Source organism: Geotrypetes seraphini, chromosome 5 (assembly GCF_902459505.1).
Source record: "Geotrypetes seraphini chromosome 5, aGeoSer1.1, whole genome shotgun sequence".
Lineage (NCBI taxonomy): Eukaryota > Metazoa > Chordata > Amphibia > Gymnophiona > Dermophiidae > Geotrypetes > Geotrypetes seraphini.
Window position 1 is genome coordinate 94277010 of NC_047088.1, and position 16732 is coordinate 94293741.

At 48.1% G+C, this 16732-nt stretch overlaps 1 protein-coding gene across 5 annotated transcripts in view; it reads left to right on the forward strand.

The window, feature by feature from the left end:
* Window positions 1-1285: 1285 nt before the first annotated feature.
* LOC117360441 (large neutral amino acids transporter small subunit 4-like) overlaps window positions 1286-16732 on the forward strand; it is a 64767-nt gene continuing 49320 nt past the window's right edge. For all 5 annotated transcript variants that reach the window (XR_004539410.1, XM_033944188.1, XM_033944189.1 and 2 more), the window contains exon 1: window positions 1286-1418. The gene's annotated coding sequence lies outside the window, so the exon portion shown is untranslated. The remainder of the gene's footprint in view (window positions 1419-16732) is intronic.

The following is a 16732-nucleotide window of genomic DNA, read 5'->3' on the forward strand; positions in this document are numbered from 1 at the left end:
TAATCTAAAAAGCAGATAAAGGTACCTGACAAAACTCAAGGCTTAGCCAAAGCAAAACCCCACTACCGAACTCTGCTACAATCACCCTGCTTAAACCCACCTCCACCTCACAGACCGCCAATAAACCACAATGAAGTGGGTGGGAGGAAATCACCTTTCTAGCTCCCCTTACTCACACAACCGTCCCACTCCCTAGCCACCTCCCAAATGCCTTTCAGCCTGCCAAAGCTCCTATTTACTCCAATCACCAACCTCTCATCCTTGCCCAATCACATCACTCTTCTCACCCATTCCTTCCTTACTCCCTAGCTACAACTCCTCCACCAATCTGTACCCTGATCAGTTTTTCCTCATCTCCTAGCTCTCTCTTCTCCTTCCTCCTCCCCGCCACACTTTTTCTAAATACCCCCCGCCTCTCAGCACTGCCGCTGATGCACTTTTTCTAAACACACACCTCCCCTTGCCTCTCAGCACTGCCGCCACACCTGTTTGAAACAAACACCCGCCCGCCCATCGCCGTTGGTACCTTAATTAAACAGCCTGGTGGTCCAGTGGTATTCCTCCCTTGCTAGACGGCTCTTGTATTCATGTCAGCAGCGCAGAGGTCAGACGCGAGCTTTCCACGTTCCCTGCCTGGCCCCGTGCCACTTTCTGAATGGCTGGCATCAGTTCTCACGAGTCAGAACATTTACCGCACCAGCTTGCACTAAAAACCTCTAGCTTAAGTGGCTATGCGTTAACAGGCTTAACACTAACCAGATATTCAAAGCCAAAGCCCGCACAGGTCCCAGCTTTGAATATCTGGGAAAAATGCCAATGACTCAATATTGACCCCATAATAAACAATCTATCCTCAGGTAAATAAAAATCAAAATAAAATGGGAATATCTTTAGTATCAGATCCATTTGAAGTATGGACCAGTGTGGATTTAAAAACTTTATTCTCTTGGGGATGTTTTTAATATAAAGTGCGAACCATGAGTCAAACAGGGAAATTAGTCTTTCTAGCTTTCTACCCTTTCTCAGCACCAAATGTAGTTATTGGAGAGTGACTGAGCTTTGGATCAGGAGAACACATTCTGAGCTTCCTTCCACACACAGAAACAAGTGGTGTATGAGCTGTAAACTGAGCAGATATAGGCCAGGTAGTCACAGAGCAGGACAGATCTTGTTCAGGTGAGATTTTCCTCGCCTGTCTCTTCCTAAACATTGGCTACCTTGAGCCCAACCTCTAACTCTAGAAGCACAGCTGTTGTTTCATGTCCAAACAAAACCTTGTTTTCCATCTGCTGACAGGGATGGGGAAGAGGAGGACACCCAGGTAATAGCCAGGCAGGGGACTTCTAAAGAAGGGAACCATCGGAGAAAGACTCTGAGGCCACTAAGGGCAACCAAATTACAACAGCTGGGAAAGAAAGGTAGGAACAATCTCCCTTCTTCGATGAATCTAGTGAGGTTTGTTCATTATTCCTGCTCCAGAGCCCAGAGCAATATAGACCCAAGGATATCATAAAGATTTGGCAAATGTATGGGGATCATAAGTGACTGAGTTATGGGTATTGATTAATATCAGTCATGCAAATAAATGGTAGTATTATAGAAAAACCATTGCCCTTTTTATAGTGAAGTGAGCTGGCATCTTGGGAGATTACTGTGTTACTTGAGTTCTGTATAGAGAGATTCTCGGTTGAAGGCTCTGATAGCTCTTAACACATAAGGATCATCGCCCAAAGTTGAATCATTTATACAGATGCGAGAAGTTTTATCAACAGAAAGGAAACTCTATATCCTCTTCATACTAACTTTAAAATTTGGAGCTTTGCAAAATGATTATTCTGCTGCACATGCCATTGTCACTTTGCAGCACCTAAGGGCTTAATATAAGAATTCTTGGGTATGTTTATGCAGAGCTTAACATCAGTTTCTGCTCAAAGCTTAGTAACAGATGCAGGAAGAAGTTGTGTGTTCAGACATTAGTTCCTTTAAAATTTATCTTACGGTAATAAAGTATTAGCTATTAACCCTCAGTGCAGAAAATGTGCACAAGCTCAAAAGGCATAGTTTTAGAAAGCTGAGAATTTAGGTCTGTTCTGAGCTGAAGTAAAATGCTACCATTAATGTTGGTTGCTGTGCCAGTATGATTTACTTGTGATTCTTCTTGCTCATCTACCTCTCCCAGATGAGGTAGGTAGACAAGACACACACCTCTTTCTTGACCCCCCCAAATATTAGAAAAATATCTTTTCAGAGGGGAAAACTAGTGGACCCCCCCTGACCCCAACTCATCGAATCTTAAACATGTCCTGATAGAACCCCAGCTAGTTAGGTTTTCAGGATATCCACAATGAATATTCATGAGTTAGATTTGCATGCAATGGAGACAGGATGGGGGAAAAAGAGGGTAGGATAAGGCTGCCAACTGGATCCAGATTTGCAGGAGAGAGTTTGCCCAGTTCTGGGACTTATAGTGCTGATTTCCAATTGCATTCCCTATGAAAGCAAGACTACATGCCCCTGCATGCAATGGGGTAAATATAGGGCTGGATCAATCCTGTTCTGTAAATTGGATCCAGTTGGTAACCTTAGGGTAAGGAGAGATGAAATGCAGGATGTAGGGTAGGGTGGAGGTGGGGGAGTGAGAAGAAAGGTTAAGGTAGGGTGAATTGCTGGACACAGAGCTCTCAAGTTTCCCAGTTCCTTTTTTGCCTAGTCCTACTTTTCTATTGATATTTCATAGCAGTATGGTATTTGTAGTTTGTTTGAAATCAGTGCTGAGTCCCATAATGCACCAGGGCTGACCAAATATCTCCCTCTTGGAACTGGATAACAACATGGGAGATGGAGATATTAAATGCTGAACATGGAGGTTGGGGGGAGGAGTAGGGCCTTGAGTCACCCTGGGGGATGGAAGACACACACAGCTGAGCGCTCACCTAGCGCATCACATACCTTTGAGCTGGCCCTGTCTATACTGTGCATTAAGAAACTGCTGATTTTCCAACAAACATTCTGAGTGCACAGGTTATTTCATCAGCACGTGTCTAAAAGCACTAAGTTGAACACTTGTGAGCAAGAATTCACAAAGCAGTGGCAAACCAGAAATACCACAAGGAGAGTTTTAAGGGAGCCCGAGAGCTTGTCTCGAAGGGCAAAAACTAACACGGGGCTGGGAGCCCTAAGTGCACATGGGAGGGCTAGTTAGGGGTAGTAAAGTAGGAAGTTAGAGCCCTAGGGGAAGTCGGGTCGTGTGGAGTAAGCGCGCGATTGGTGGTTGCTAAGGGGCGTGGCTGAGAAAGCCTTTTAAAGTCGGGACCTTGGAGGACTGCTTTTTTCCGAGTCCTCCAGGGCGGCTTTTTTGGCGGTTGATTGGGAGCGGGTGCTGTGTCTGCGTCGGCTGTTGCGGTGAGGTGCCTGGGCATTTTTGACGGTGGCATGGAGTCCAGCGGTGCGAGGAGTGGCAATGCGGAGGGGGAAGTAGCAGAGATATCACTGCTTGCTGGGGATTCTTTTTCGGAAGAGCTGCCGCAGCAGGTGGGTCGGGGCACTGGGGATGAGCGAGTTCGGCCGGAGCGCCGTTCCAAGACCGCCGCGCTGTCGGCTATGGCCATAGCTGGTTTGGGAGGGACTCGGGGGAATGTTGGTTCAGCGGGAGTGCATGGGCACAAGGTTAGACTCCAGGCGGTTTCGTCGACTGGCTCGAGTGGGTCTGTGTCGGCCGGCCGCAGCTCGTCTGTCGCGTGTGGGGGCGGGGCTTCGCCAACGGCTTTTTTGCCTGCGGCTTCAAGCGCTGCCTCAGTGCCGTTAGAAATGAGCGGGAGGGTTTCTGTGGCTGCTGATACTGCTTCTGCGGCACACATTGGGATTGATGTGGGTTTGGGCCCCATACGTGAGGGGGCGGCTGCTAACATGCCTCGGGGATTGGGTTCTTTGGATTCCTGTGGGTCTCCTCATGTTTTTAGCTTAGGCAGGGGGCTGGATTGTTTCAGTCAGGGGCCTGTTCCGGTTGGAGGGGCGTCTACGTCGTGGGCTGGTGTGTTTCCTGGGGGGTGGGGTCCTGGTTGGGGTGCCCCGTCTTGGGGTCCAGGGTCTTCTGTTAGTGGGGTGGGTCCATCGGTTTCTCACTGGGGGGGGAGTTCTGCTGGCCCTATGGCAATGGGTATTATGCCTAGTAGTAGTTATGGTGCTAGTTGGGGTGTCCCTTTGGGTGTGGCTGGGGGTATTCTGCCTGGTCCTGCCTCCTTGTTTTCTTGGTCTCCACAGGTGCCTGCATTTCTTCCTGGTGGTCGGGATCCTGGAGTATCAGACGGGGGAGCTGCGGGAGTGCAAGAGCGGCCAGGATGTTCCGGATCGGAGCGCAGTTCGGCGTTCGGTGGTGTGGTAGCTGCTGGCGGTGGCGCTGCGGGACCTTCTCATCCCTCGTCTTCCTTGCCTGGGGTTGCTGTTAGGGGCGTCTCGGCTTCTGGACCTGTTTCTTCCGGTGGGACTGCTGTCGGCGGCATCTCTTCTGGCGGAGTCGTGGAACCAGGACCTTCTTCACAGGGTAATGTGGCGCCTGCTCTGGTTGCTCTTGCGGGTAAAGCACGCGGTAAAAAGAGTAAGCGTAGACGGCGGCGGGGTGACTCGTCTTCGTCGTCGACAGGGTCTTCTTCGTCGTCTTCGTCTGCTTCCTCCTCATCGTCTAAGGGGCCTGTAGGTGGGGTGGAGTTTTCTGCGGGAGGAGAGGTTGCGGGTTCCTCAGGAGGAGTTTGTGGGGTTCCTGCTTTGGTAGCTTTGTCCGAGCTCTGGGAACGGGTGCCTCGTTCTTTGCGTCGTAAAATTCGTCGACGGTCTTGCGTGGATATTTTTCGTTTGTTAGAGGGCAGGGCTCACAGGCGGGGTACTAAAAAATCTAAAAAGGATAGGAAGGAGATGAAGCCTTTCCCTGTAGCGCGGTCAATCCTTAATTGGGTGCGGGCTTTTTTGAGGCTGGCCAGCGTTTGGGGGCGAGCTAACCCAAAGGACTACGGTTTATTGCTGTCCTATGCAGATTCAGTTTTAGATTCGTATCAGAGGTTTGGAGGTTGGGCCTGGTTGAATTATGACGAGGCTTTTCGAGACAAAATGGAGGAGAACAGGTTTATGTCTTGGGGCACCCAGGATGTGAATTTGTGGCTTACTCACATGGCGTCTAAGTCTCTGTCCAATCAGGGTGGTAAGGCTGCACCCGGACCTGCAGGTGGGGGGCGGCTTTTTCGTGGGGGAGTCGGTGGAGGTTCCGCTGCTGGGTCCGACGTATGTTGGAAATTTAATAAATCCAGTTGCCCTTTCACCGACTGTAAATTTCGACATGCCTGCTCGGTCTGTGGTCAGGCGCATACAGCCCTCAAATGTCCCAAGCGCAGTAGCGGTGTGGCAGGTGGGACAGGGAAGTAATTTTTCTGGGGAGTTACCGACTCCTATCCGGATTGAGGCGCTGCGTCCTTGGCTTCGGGAGTATAGGCCGCGGGACGTGGCTGCCTTTTTGGAAGCGGGTTTTACCTCTGGTTTTGTTATACCTTTTCAGGGTTCGTTGGTTACAGGGCGTGCTCAGAACGCCTCCTCGGTCTCCCAGTTGCGGAGCATAGTGAGAAACAAGCTATTGGGGGAAGTGCAGTTGGGGCGTATTGCAGGTCCTTTTCGGGAGCCTCCGTTTCCACAGATGATTATATCACCTTTGGCGGTGATTCCTAAAAAGGTACCAGGGCAGTTTCGTCTCATTCATAACTTGTCTCGACCTTTGGGTCATTCAGTTAATGAAGGCATTCCGCGAGATCTGTGTTCTGTACGGTATGCCTCCTTTGACTGTGCTTTGCGGCTTATAGTAGAGGCTGGACAGGGAGCGCTTTTGGCCAAAGTGGATATCGAATCGGCGTTTCGGTTGTTGCCGATTCATCCTCAGTCCTTTCCGTTGTTGGGTTTTCGATTTGAAGGCTTTTTCTTTTACGATCGTTGTCTGCCGATGGGATGTTCCATTTCCTGTGCCTATTTTGAAAAGTTCAGTTCGTTCTTGCATTGGGTGTTGGTGCAGAGGGTGGGGTTTGCTTCAGTAGTGCACTACCTGGATGACTTCTTATTTGTGGGTGCCGGCGGCAGTAAGGTATGCGAACGTTTAAAGAGGGCTTTTGAGGACATGTCCGCCGAATTTGGTGTTCCGTTAGCTGGGGACAAGTCTGAGGGTCCCGTTACCTCTTTGGTGTTTTTGGGGATAGAGCTCGATACGGACGCCATGGTTACTCGTCTTCCGGAGCTGAAAGTTCGACAGTTGTTAGGGCTCATAGAGCGAGTGATTAGGGCTCCTAAAGCGACTTTGCATACTGTTCAGTCCTTGTTGGGCTCACTCAATTTTGCTTGTAGAGTGTTGCCTATGGGTCGTGCCTTTTCTCGTAGACTAGCTGCGGCCACTTCTGGGGTGCGGGATCGCAGACATTTCGTGCGTATTTCGGCTGGAATACGAGCTGACCTTTGTATGTGGGCGCGTTTCTTGAAAGATTTTAATGGGACGGTGCCTATTCAGGCGCCCATAGTGTCTAGCTTGGATCTGCAGTTGTATTCTGATGCCGCAGGTGGTGTGGGTTTTGGTCTCTTTTGTCGCGGAGCTTGGTGTGCTGAACGGTGGCCGGAAGACTGGGTTCGTACGGGCATTACGAAAAATATAACATTATTGGAGTTGTTCCCCCTTATTGTGGCTTGTGAGTTGTGGGCGGATGTGTTGCGTAATCGGCGGGTGGTTTTTTGGTGCGATAATTTGGGAGTAGTGGCTGTAGTTAATAAGCAAGCGGCGCGTTGTCTGGCGGTAAACGCGCTGATGCGAGAGCTCGTATTGCGGTGTTTGCAGTTGAACTTGTATATACGGGCGCGTCATGTTCCAGGTTTGCAGAATGGAATTGCTGATGCCTTGTCTCGTTTCAATTTCTTGCAGTTTCGACAGTTGGCCCCGGATGCTCGGGAGGAAGGTTCGCCGATGCCAGTACATTTATGGAACCTGGTCAGGAAGGAATCTGGGAACTGCTCCGCTTGTCTGTAGCAGATTCTACGTGGTCGCATTACTCGGCGGGCTTTCGAATGGTGGCGACCTTTCTGACGGAGCGTGGCTGGTGCCCCGGTGATGTGGCCGAATCCTTGTTGGCGGATTTCGTGCTGTCATCTTTTCGCGTTCACACGTCTCGGGGTGTGGTTCGTAGTCGCTTAGCAGGCTTCTCCTTTTTTTGCAGAGCTTTGGGTTGGGCCTGTCCGGTTTCCGGATTCTTGGTTTCGCGTCTGCTCCGAGCTATGGGGCGTGCGCGCCCTGCTCCCCGGGACACACGGTTGCCCATCACACATGAGTTGCTTCTTCGGTTGTTGGATGCGTTGGTTGAAGTGGCGAGTTCGCCCTACGAAGTATGTTTGTTTCAGGCGGCTTTTGCCATCGCATTTTTCGGGGCGTTGCGGGTGAGCGAGTTGTTGGTTGGTCCTTTGGCTCGCTTAGGTCTGCGTGGCCTGTTGGTACAGCATGTTCGTCTGCTGCCTTCCCTGGTGAGATTGTTTATCGTGAGCTCAAAGACAGATCAGAGTGCCCGGGGGCACTGGGTGGTTTTACATTCTGTAGCTGCTTGTAGTTCGTGTCCGGTTGCGCGGATGCGAGCTTTTCTGGAGATTCGTCCAGTCGGGGGTTCTGCATTGTTTGTCCATGCGCAGGGTGCCCCGCTTACGCGTTATCAGTTTCAGGCGGTGTTGCGCTTGGCGTTGGGCCGTTGTGGGGAGAATCCGGCTGCCTACGGGACTCATTCTTTTAGGATTGGAGCGGCTACGAGTGCGAGTATGGCGGGTATGTCTGGGGAGGGCATACAGCGGTTGGGGCGTTGGACTTCTGACGCTTTTCGGGGGTACATTCGTCGAGAGAGGTCTTGTGGTGTGTTGAATTCGGGGCGGGGTGCTTCTTAAGAACTGGGGTGTGTAGGTGGTTTTTTACTGCTAAAGCCCTCTGATGCTCACCTTGGGTTGTCTTTGTTATTGGTTAGCTGTTCTTGTTTTTTCTTTCAGGTTCCTGTGGGCGTTCTTATTCCTTGTGGATCATTGGCCACTCCTTTATACATTGGGCATCGGAGAGAGCGGCGATCCGTCCTGGTGGTCGTCATTTGGGACTGAGTCATCTGGGACTGCATGTGTCTTGGTGGGGTCAACGTGGGATGCGATGGAGTCAATTGCTGCTGTTGCTCGAGCGCCTTCGTTCGCGTCCTCGTCATCCAGATTTACTGTTGTTGCACCTTGGGGGGAACGATGTGGATGCCTGTTCCGGGAAGGACTTAGTGAATCTTATCAAGGATGACCTCAGGATTGTATTGGATTGGTTTCCTGGGGTTTTATTGATTTGGTCTGATATTGTGCCCCGCCCTCGTTGTTTAGCGTCACGGCGTTGGACCCGGGGGTTGTCAAAATTGAATAGGCAAGTGGGTAAGTGGGTGGTTAGTCAAGGGGGTCTACAATTAATGCATGAGTGGGTGGATTTATCTTGTGGTGGTCTGTTTCACAAAGATGGGGTTCATTTGTCGGCGGTGGGTTGGGATCTTCTCCTTGATGATTTCGCGTCGGGTTGTGAGAGGGTCCTGGCCTTATGTTGACAGCCGCAGCTCCCTTTATTGGGGGGGGGGGCCTGTAAGTTTACAGTCCTGTGGCGGGTCTCCCGAGCTACTGGGTGCTGGGGCTCATCCGGCGATGAGCGGTGGGCCGGCGGGGAGCCGTGCCCGGGGGTCTACTGAATAAGTTAATGGGGCATGAGGTCATGCCACCCCTCAGACTCTTGCTGTTAATGGCGGGGTCGGGGGAAACTTTGTTGATGGTTACACCGGATAGCTCGGGAGGAGCTGCTGATTTGTTATATGCAAGTTAATGCTTTTGGATGTTAATTTATGCAAATTATTTCTGGTTTGTTAATAAATTGAGCTGCGGCTATTTATACCAAATATATGTGTGGTCTATTAGTTATTTCAGGGAGAGGTGGGGTAGGAGTGTCTGGGGGGCAGTAGGAGCTATCCAGATCCCGCTGTTAAAGGGAGCCCGAGAGCTTGTCTCGAAGGGCAAAAACTAACACGGGGCTGGGAGCCCTAAGTGCACATGGGAGGGCTAGTTAGGGGTAGTAAAGTAGGAAGTTAGAGCCCTAGGGGAAGTCGGGTCGTGTGGAGTAAGCGCGCGATTGGTGGTTGCTAAGGGGCGTGGCTGAGAAAGCCTTTTAAAGTCGGGACCTTGGAGGACTGCTTTTTTCCGAGTCCTCCAGGGCGGCTTTTTTCCCGCCCACCCACCCTTTATTGATGGCTTCAGTGGATCGGGGAGGCGGGTCTCCCGAACTACTGGGTGCTGGGGCTCATCCGGCGATGAGCGGTGGGCCGGCGGGGAGCCGTGCCCGGGGGTCTACTGAATAAGTTAATGGGGCATGAGGTCATGCCACCCCTCAGACTCTTGCTGTTAATGGCGGGGTCGGGGGAAACTTTGTTGATGGTTACACCGGATAGCTCGGGAGGAGCTGCTGATTTGTTATATGCAAGTTAATGCTTTTGGATGTTAATTTATGCAAATTATTTCTGGTTTGTTAATAAATTGAGCTGCGGCTATTTATACCAAATATATGTGTGGTCTATTAGTTATTTCAGGGAGAGGTGGGGTAGGAGTGTCTGGGGGGCAGTAGGAGCTATCCAGATCCCGCTGTTACTAAATATAGGAACGTATCAAAATGAGGCCAGAACGATAGATGGAAAAGTTGCCATTACTGGAAACAGAGTTTCATTTTCTTCTGAAAGTCATTTCCAATAAAAAAAAAGATTAGAAAAAGTTTGCAAGGCACAGTAGGGCGGGAGAAACTAGTACAGAAACCCGAGGATTCAATATACTGTAGAGAAGTTCCTAAATTTTTAAATTCTATATCTCAATCACAAGATGTCCACAAAGGGGCAGCCCCTAACCACAAACACTACCACTGCCCCATGTATGCACCCAACCACCAAGACCATCTGTAAATAGCACTGTAATCTTCTTATTCCCAGTTCCAGGCTGTAGATTTTGGGACAGTGGTAGATTTCTGACCACCCCATCCTAGTGCATTTTGAACTTGTAGCACTGATTTCAAGGACAGGATAAGGGACTACAAGTCCCACACTACTTTGAAATGTAAATTCAGAACTGGCCAAAATGTCTGCAAGCCTAAAACTGGGTAACTGTGCATCCCTGTTGGGAAATTCAGGGTTATCAAGATTACTTACCTGCAACTGGTGTTCTCTGTGTACAGTAGGATAAATCAACCATAAGAACATAATTGCTATACTGGGACCGATCGAAGGTCCATCAAGCCCAGTATCCTTTTTCCAACAGTGGCCAACCCAGGTACCAAGTACCTAGCTAGATCCCAAATAATAAAACAGATTTCATGCTGCTTATTCTAGGAATAAGCAGTGGATTTCCCCAAGCCATCTCAATAAAGGCCTATGGACTTCTCTTCTAGGAAATTACCGAAACCTTTTTTAAACCCTGCTAAGCGAACTGATTTCTTCAACAATGAATTCCAGAGTTTAATTGCACGTTGTGTGAAGAAATATTTTCTCCAGTTTGTTTTAAATCTGCTACTTAGTAGCATCATCGCATTCCTAGTATTTTTGGAAAGAGTGAACAAGCGATTCACATCTAGCCTTTCCACTCCACTCAGTGACATTGGTGATTTCATCTGATGAGCCCAAAGTGGATTTGCTCTCCCAGAGTTCAGAGAAAAGACTCTGGAAAACTTCCTCTGAGCGTTCTTTGGTAGCCCTATATAGTCTTGTGCTAGCTCTCCCTTTCTTCAGTTTTCCCAGCTAGAGACTGCGGGTTCATCTGCAGGGGAGGTAGGGGAGGTGTATGTGGCCGACTTATCCTGCTGTCCACAGGGAACCCCTGTTACAGGTAAGTAACCTTACTATCTCCATGGAGAAGCAGGATGACTCTCTAGCTGTGAGGTGTAGAGGGCTGAGAGAGTGCCCTTTTGTTCCTTAGGGGTGGCACCTTCTGTAGCCTACTACCATGCTTGAGTAGGATGAAGCTGCAGGCTAAGCATTAAAAACTGAGATCCAACAAGTTGGTGTTCTGTTGCAACAGTTAGAAATCATATTTGTAACCAAACTGCCTACATGGCAAAGCAAACACATATATATATATATATATATATATATATATATATATATATATATATATATATATATATATATATATATATATATATATATATATACTTATACTGTATATTGGTTTTTATTTGGTGAGAGTAGATAAACTGTACCAACATGGCAAGAGTAGGCATGCTACCAACATAGTACTTTTTCAATAGTTTAAACATTGCTACCATGGCAAACATAAAACAATCTTATAACTGTAACAACATGACAAAGTAACTTTGGTATTGGCCTTACCAACATGGCACTTTTTGGCAGCACTCATTGAACAGTACCAATGTGTCTGGAACTAGTCCCATATCTATATAGTAAGGGGTGGTTTGTTTCTTTCTGGTGCATGGCACTAAGTCCTGCAATCCTGGGGCCAGTTGGAGTGCAATCCCTGGTTGGAGTGGATTATTTAGGGCGTGATTGATGCTTGAAGAATGGTCAGTCCAAAGTCATTGCTGATCTTCAAGGAGTGTTCAAGCAGTAGTGTCTGGTGAAGGTTTGCGGGGTAGACCAAGTTGTAGCTTTGCAAATGCCTTCCAGAGTTTTATGGTGGAAGTTTGTCATCTTTGTGGCCATAGCCCTCAGCTGGTGCACCATGGCCTTGTTGATTAGGACCAGGCCTTCCTGCTTGTAGCAGAAGGAGATGCAGTTTGAGATCCAGTCAGAGAGTGCATTTTCTGACCGGGGCTCTTGGCTTGTTGGGATTGAAGGAAATGAACTGCTGAGATGACTTATGCCATGTCTAAGTATGGCGGATGTAGAGGTGTAGAGCATGACTGCATTCCATGGTATGCAGGAGTTGTTCTGTGTGGTTGGCGTGTGGTTCTGGGAAGAAGGAGAGGAGCATGATTGCCTGGTTGTTGTGGAAAGGGGAAACCACCTTTGGGAGGAACTTTGGCTGCATTCTCAATACAATATGATAATGGAGGATTTGCGTGTATGGTGGATATGTCACTAGGGTTTGTAATTCACTGATATGTCATACCGATGTGATGGTAATGAGGAAAGCTGTCTTCTAGGTGAGGAATTTGATGGCTACATCCTCCATGGGTTTGAAAGGGTGGCCTGTGAGAAGCGGAGGGCAATGCTGAGGTACCAGGCTAGAGGATGATACCAAGCTTTGTAACAGAGTGGACACCCCAGAGGGAGCAGAAAAAGAATCTACAAAAGTTAGAAGAATGGTTTAATGTTTGGCAACTAAAATTCAATGCAAAAAAGTGCAGAGTAATGCACTTGGGGAGTAGAAATCTGAGAGAACTGTATGTGTTGAGAGGTGAGAGGTTGATATGCACGGATAGGGAGAGGGACCTTGGGGTGATAGTGTCTGAGGATCTGAAGACAACAAAACAGTGTGACAAAGTGGTGGCTGTAGCCAGAAGGATGCTGGGCTGAATAGAAAGAGGCATAACCAGCGGAAGAAAGGAGGTGTTGATGCCCCTGTACAGGCCATTGGTGAGGCCCCATCTGGAGTACTGTGTTCAGTTTTGGAGGTCGTTTCTAGCTAAGGTCCAGTGAAAAGCAACAAAAATGGTATGGGGGCTTGCGCCAAAAGACATATAAGAAGAGATTGGAAGACTTGAATATGTATTCTCTAGAAGAGAGGAGGGACAGGGGAAATATGATGCAGACATTTAAATACTTGGAAGATATTAATATTTAAACAAATATTTTCCAGAGAAAGGAAAATGGTAAAACTAGATAGCATGAATTGAGGTTGTGGGGTGATATACTTAGGACAGTGGTCTCAAACTCAGACCCTTTGCAGGGCCACATTTTGGATTTGTAGGTTCTTGGAGGGCCTCAGAAAAAATAGTTTGTGTCTTATTAAAGAAATGACAATTTTAATGAGGTAAAACTCTTTGTAGTTTATAAATCTTTCCTTTTGGCTAAATCTTAATAATAATATTGTAATTTATAGTTAAAGAGACATATGATCAAGAAACTGTTTTATTTTACTTTTGTGATTATGGTAAACATAAAGAAGGCCTCAAAATAGTACCTGGTGGGCCACGAGTTTGAGACCATTTAGGAGTACTGTTAGGAAATTCTTTTTCACAGAGAGTGTGGTAAATACCTAGAAGCCTCCTGAGGGAGGTGGTGGAGATGAAAACAGTGACAGAATTAAAAAAAGGGGGTGCACAGCCTGCCCAGTGGGTCCAGAACCATCCTCCCTACTTTGCCACTGCTGCTTTCCCGAACCAGCAGCAGTGGCAGTAAGCTTTAAATTGAGTCATCTTAGGACCTTTATGCATCTCTCCGTGGCTGCCAGTCCACCCCCCTCTGACATCACTTCCTTGTTCTGCAGCAGAGCCTGTAGCAGCGAGGAGGTACAGCAAGGTCCCACGATAACTATGTTTATGTTTACAGCAGTCCGGGGTTCCATCCACACACACACACCCTCCTCCGTGAGATCTGTTGCTGCAGCTCTTTCATCCTTGGGGAAGCCGGCAGCGTGAGTGAATACATGCTGCCTTTGGTGGCCCAGAAGCTTTCTCTCTGCTACTGCTTCCTGTTCCCTCATAGGCAGGAAGCAGTAGCAGAGGAAAAGCTTACGGGCCACCGAAGGTAGCATGTTCACTCATGCTGCCGGTTGCGCGAAGGATGAGAGCGGCTGCTGTACCAGATCCCATGGAGGGGAGGAATGCAGGAGGGGTCGCGTCGCTGGGGGATTGTGTGTGTGTGTGTGTGGGGGGGGGGGGGGTGTGCATTAGAGAAATGCTGTACTGAGGAGATGGAGAGGGAAAAAAGAAAGATGCCAGACTTCTGGGTCAGGGAAGGGAAGGGGAGGACAGAAATGCCAGGCCATGATAGGCAATAGAAGGAGGAGGAAAGAGGAGAGAAGAGGAGATACCAGACCACAAAAAGTAGGAAAAATGATTTTATTTTCAACTTAATGATTGGTTTTGAGAATTTGCATCTGCTGTCTATGCATTTGTTTCTCTTTCTCTGGTGTTGTACTACCTGCATGCAGAGTCTGGCATTAGGGTTTTGTTTGTGTATATTAGGACTTTTAATTTATGTTCCTTTATTTGCATAGGGTTGATCTGTGCTCTGCATGTGTGATCAAGGCCAGATGTTCTGGTAGGAATGAATGAAGAGAAACATTATTGGTGTCATGGCCCCAAGTAGGAACATATTTGTCAGCTTTATGGAAACGGGGGAGGCAGTCATTTTTATTGCCAGCTGCAGCGACAATAGCTCTGACTTTCATAGGAATTCTATAAGCTTAAAAGCTGTTACGCTATGGCCAGTGCTAAAAACCGCGCTATGATTTTGTAAAAATGGGGGAGGGGTAGTTTGTGATTACATATTCCATACTGGGCGAAGGTGTTTTCTGTGTTCTGTGTGTATGAAAGACATGGCTCTCTGTTAGCATTGACTGTGCAGGATCAATCTGTACTACTCTGGCTTGTTTAGTTTTACAATGGGTGTATTGATGTTCTACTGCTCACTGCAGTATGTCAGATGTTGCCTTTTCCTAGGTACACTCTTCTTGTGCGATATGTGGATTATTACTAAAAATCATGTTTTTCATATAGATGAGGGGGGTATCAAAAAAATGATGGGCACGGGTTTTACATATGCAAGGTACACCACTGCAAAAAGGTGTGGGATGAACAGAGAGGATCTCTAATTAGAAAATGAATGGTGTAAAACAAACTATGGCCAGTACTGGGCAATGCTGCACAGTCTGTGTCCTATATATGGTGATTTGGTTTAGGATGAACTGGGGAGGGAAGCTTTAGTGACAGGATGGTTAGAATAGGCTGGAGTGGGTTTCAATGGCAACTCCAGCAGTGGGAACCTAAAGACAATACCGAGTGACCTTTTATGGTCTATTGCCCAGAAATATTAAAGAAAAGACAATTTAAGCATGAATTTATAACGAGTGTGACTATTGGGCAGACTGGATGGACCATTCAGATCTTTCTCTGCTGTCATTTACTCTGTGCTTCTTTGGCTTGAAAGACCAGATGAGTAGGGGTTGGCTAGGCTTCCAGGGAGGAGGAGATTGTTCTGGGGAACACCACATCCATTTTTTGAATCAGGGTAGGCAGCTTAGCCATGAAAGAAGTCGGCAGTCTGGGAGCCTCACCAGTGAAGAGGGATTTCTTGACTTTTTGTCGTGCATCCTTCTGGGTTTTTCAGTCAAGAAATCCTTTAGAGTGTGCAGGTAGTGCAGTGGGACCTCGGGGACATCTGTAGGCCGTGGAAAGCATTCGATAGCGTACCACACCGCAGGTTACTGAGCAAGATGAGTTCTATAGGATTAGGTAACACATTGACGAAATGGGTTGGGAGCTGGCTTGGAGGTAGGCTCCAAAGGGTGGTGGTGAACGGCACCCCCTCCGAAATGACGGAGGTGATTAGTGGAGTACCACAGGGCTCAGTCTTGGGCCCAATCCTATTCAACATCTTTATAAGAGACTTGGCAGAAGGGCTTCGAGATAAAATAACATTATTCGCCGATGACGCCAAACTGAGTAATGTAATGGGCAAATGCACAACAGACGAAGATTCAGTGCCCGACAACATGATGCACGACCTACTCCTACTGGAGCGATGGTCTAGGACATGGCAACTCAACTTCAATGCCAAAAAATGCAAAGTTATGCACCTGGGCAGCCAGAATCCATGCAAGTCTTATACCCTTAATGGTGAGATCCTAGCAAAAACGGTAGCAGAACGAGACTTGGGGGTAATCGTCAGTGAGGACATGAAGTCTGCCAATCAAGTGGAGCAGGCTTCGTCCAAGGCAAGACAAATCATGGGCTGCATACGAAGGGGTTTCGTCAGTCGTAAGGCGGAAGTCATTATGCCATTGTATAGATCCATGGTGAGGCCCCATCTGGAATACTGTGTGCAATTCTGGAGGCCGCATTATCGCAAGGATGTGCTGAGACTGGAGTCGGTGCAAAGAATGGCCACCCGGATGGTCTCGGGACTCAAGGATCTACCATACGAAAAACGGCTTGACAAATTACAGCTATACTCGCTCGAGGAGCGCAGAGAGAGGGGGGACATGATCAAGACGTTCAAGTATCTTACGGGCCGCATCGAGGCGGAGGAAGATATCTTCTTTTTCAAGGGTCCCACGACAACAAGAGGGCATCCGTTGAAAATCAGGGGCGGGAAACTACGAGGTGACACCAGGAAATTCTTTTTCACTGAAAGAGTGGTTGATCGCTGGAATAGTCTTCCACTACAGGTGATTGAGGCCAGCAGCGTGCCTGATTTTAAGGCCAAATGGGATCGGCACATGGGATCTATTCACAGGGCAAAGGTAGGGGAGGGACATTAAGGTGGGCAGACTAGATGGGCCGTGGGCCCTTATCTGCCGTCTATTTCTATGTTTCTATGTTTCTATGGAAGAAGTCTGTCATGAGGTGATCTTCTCCGAGGTATCAGATGTACTCCTTGTGTGGGTCTGTGGAGCTCATTTTTCTTCTGCACTCAGGCATTTTTTGAAACCAAATTTGGCTGGAGCTGGCTTTGTCTTCTGTGGCTAATTGGCCAAGATTGTCTCTTTTTTTTTGTCAGTGGAATTGAGAGAG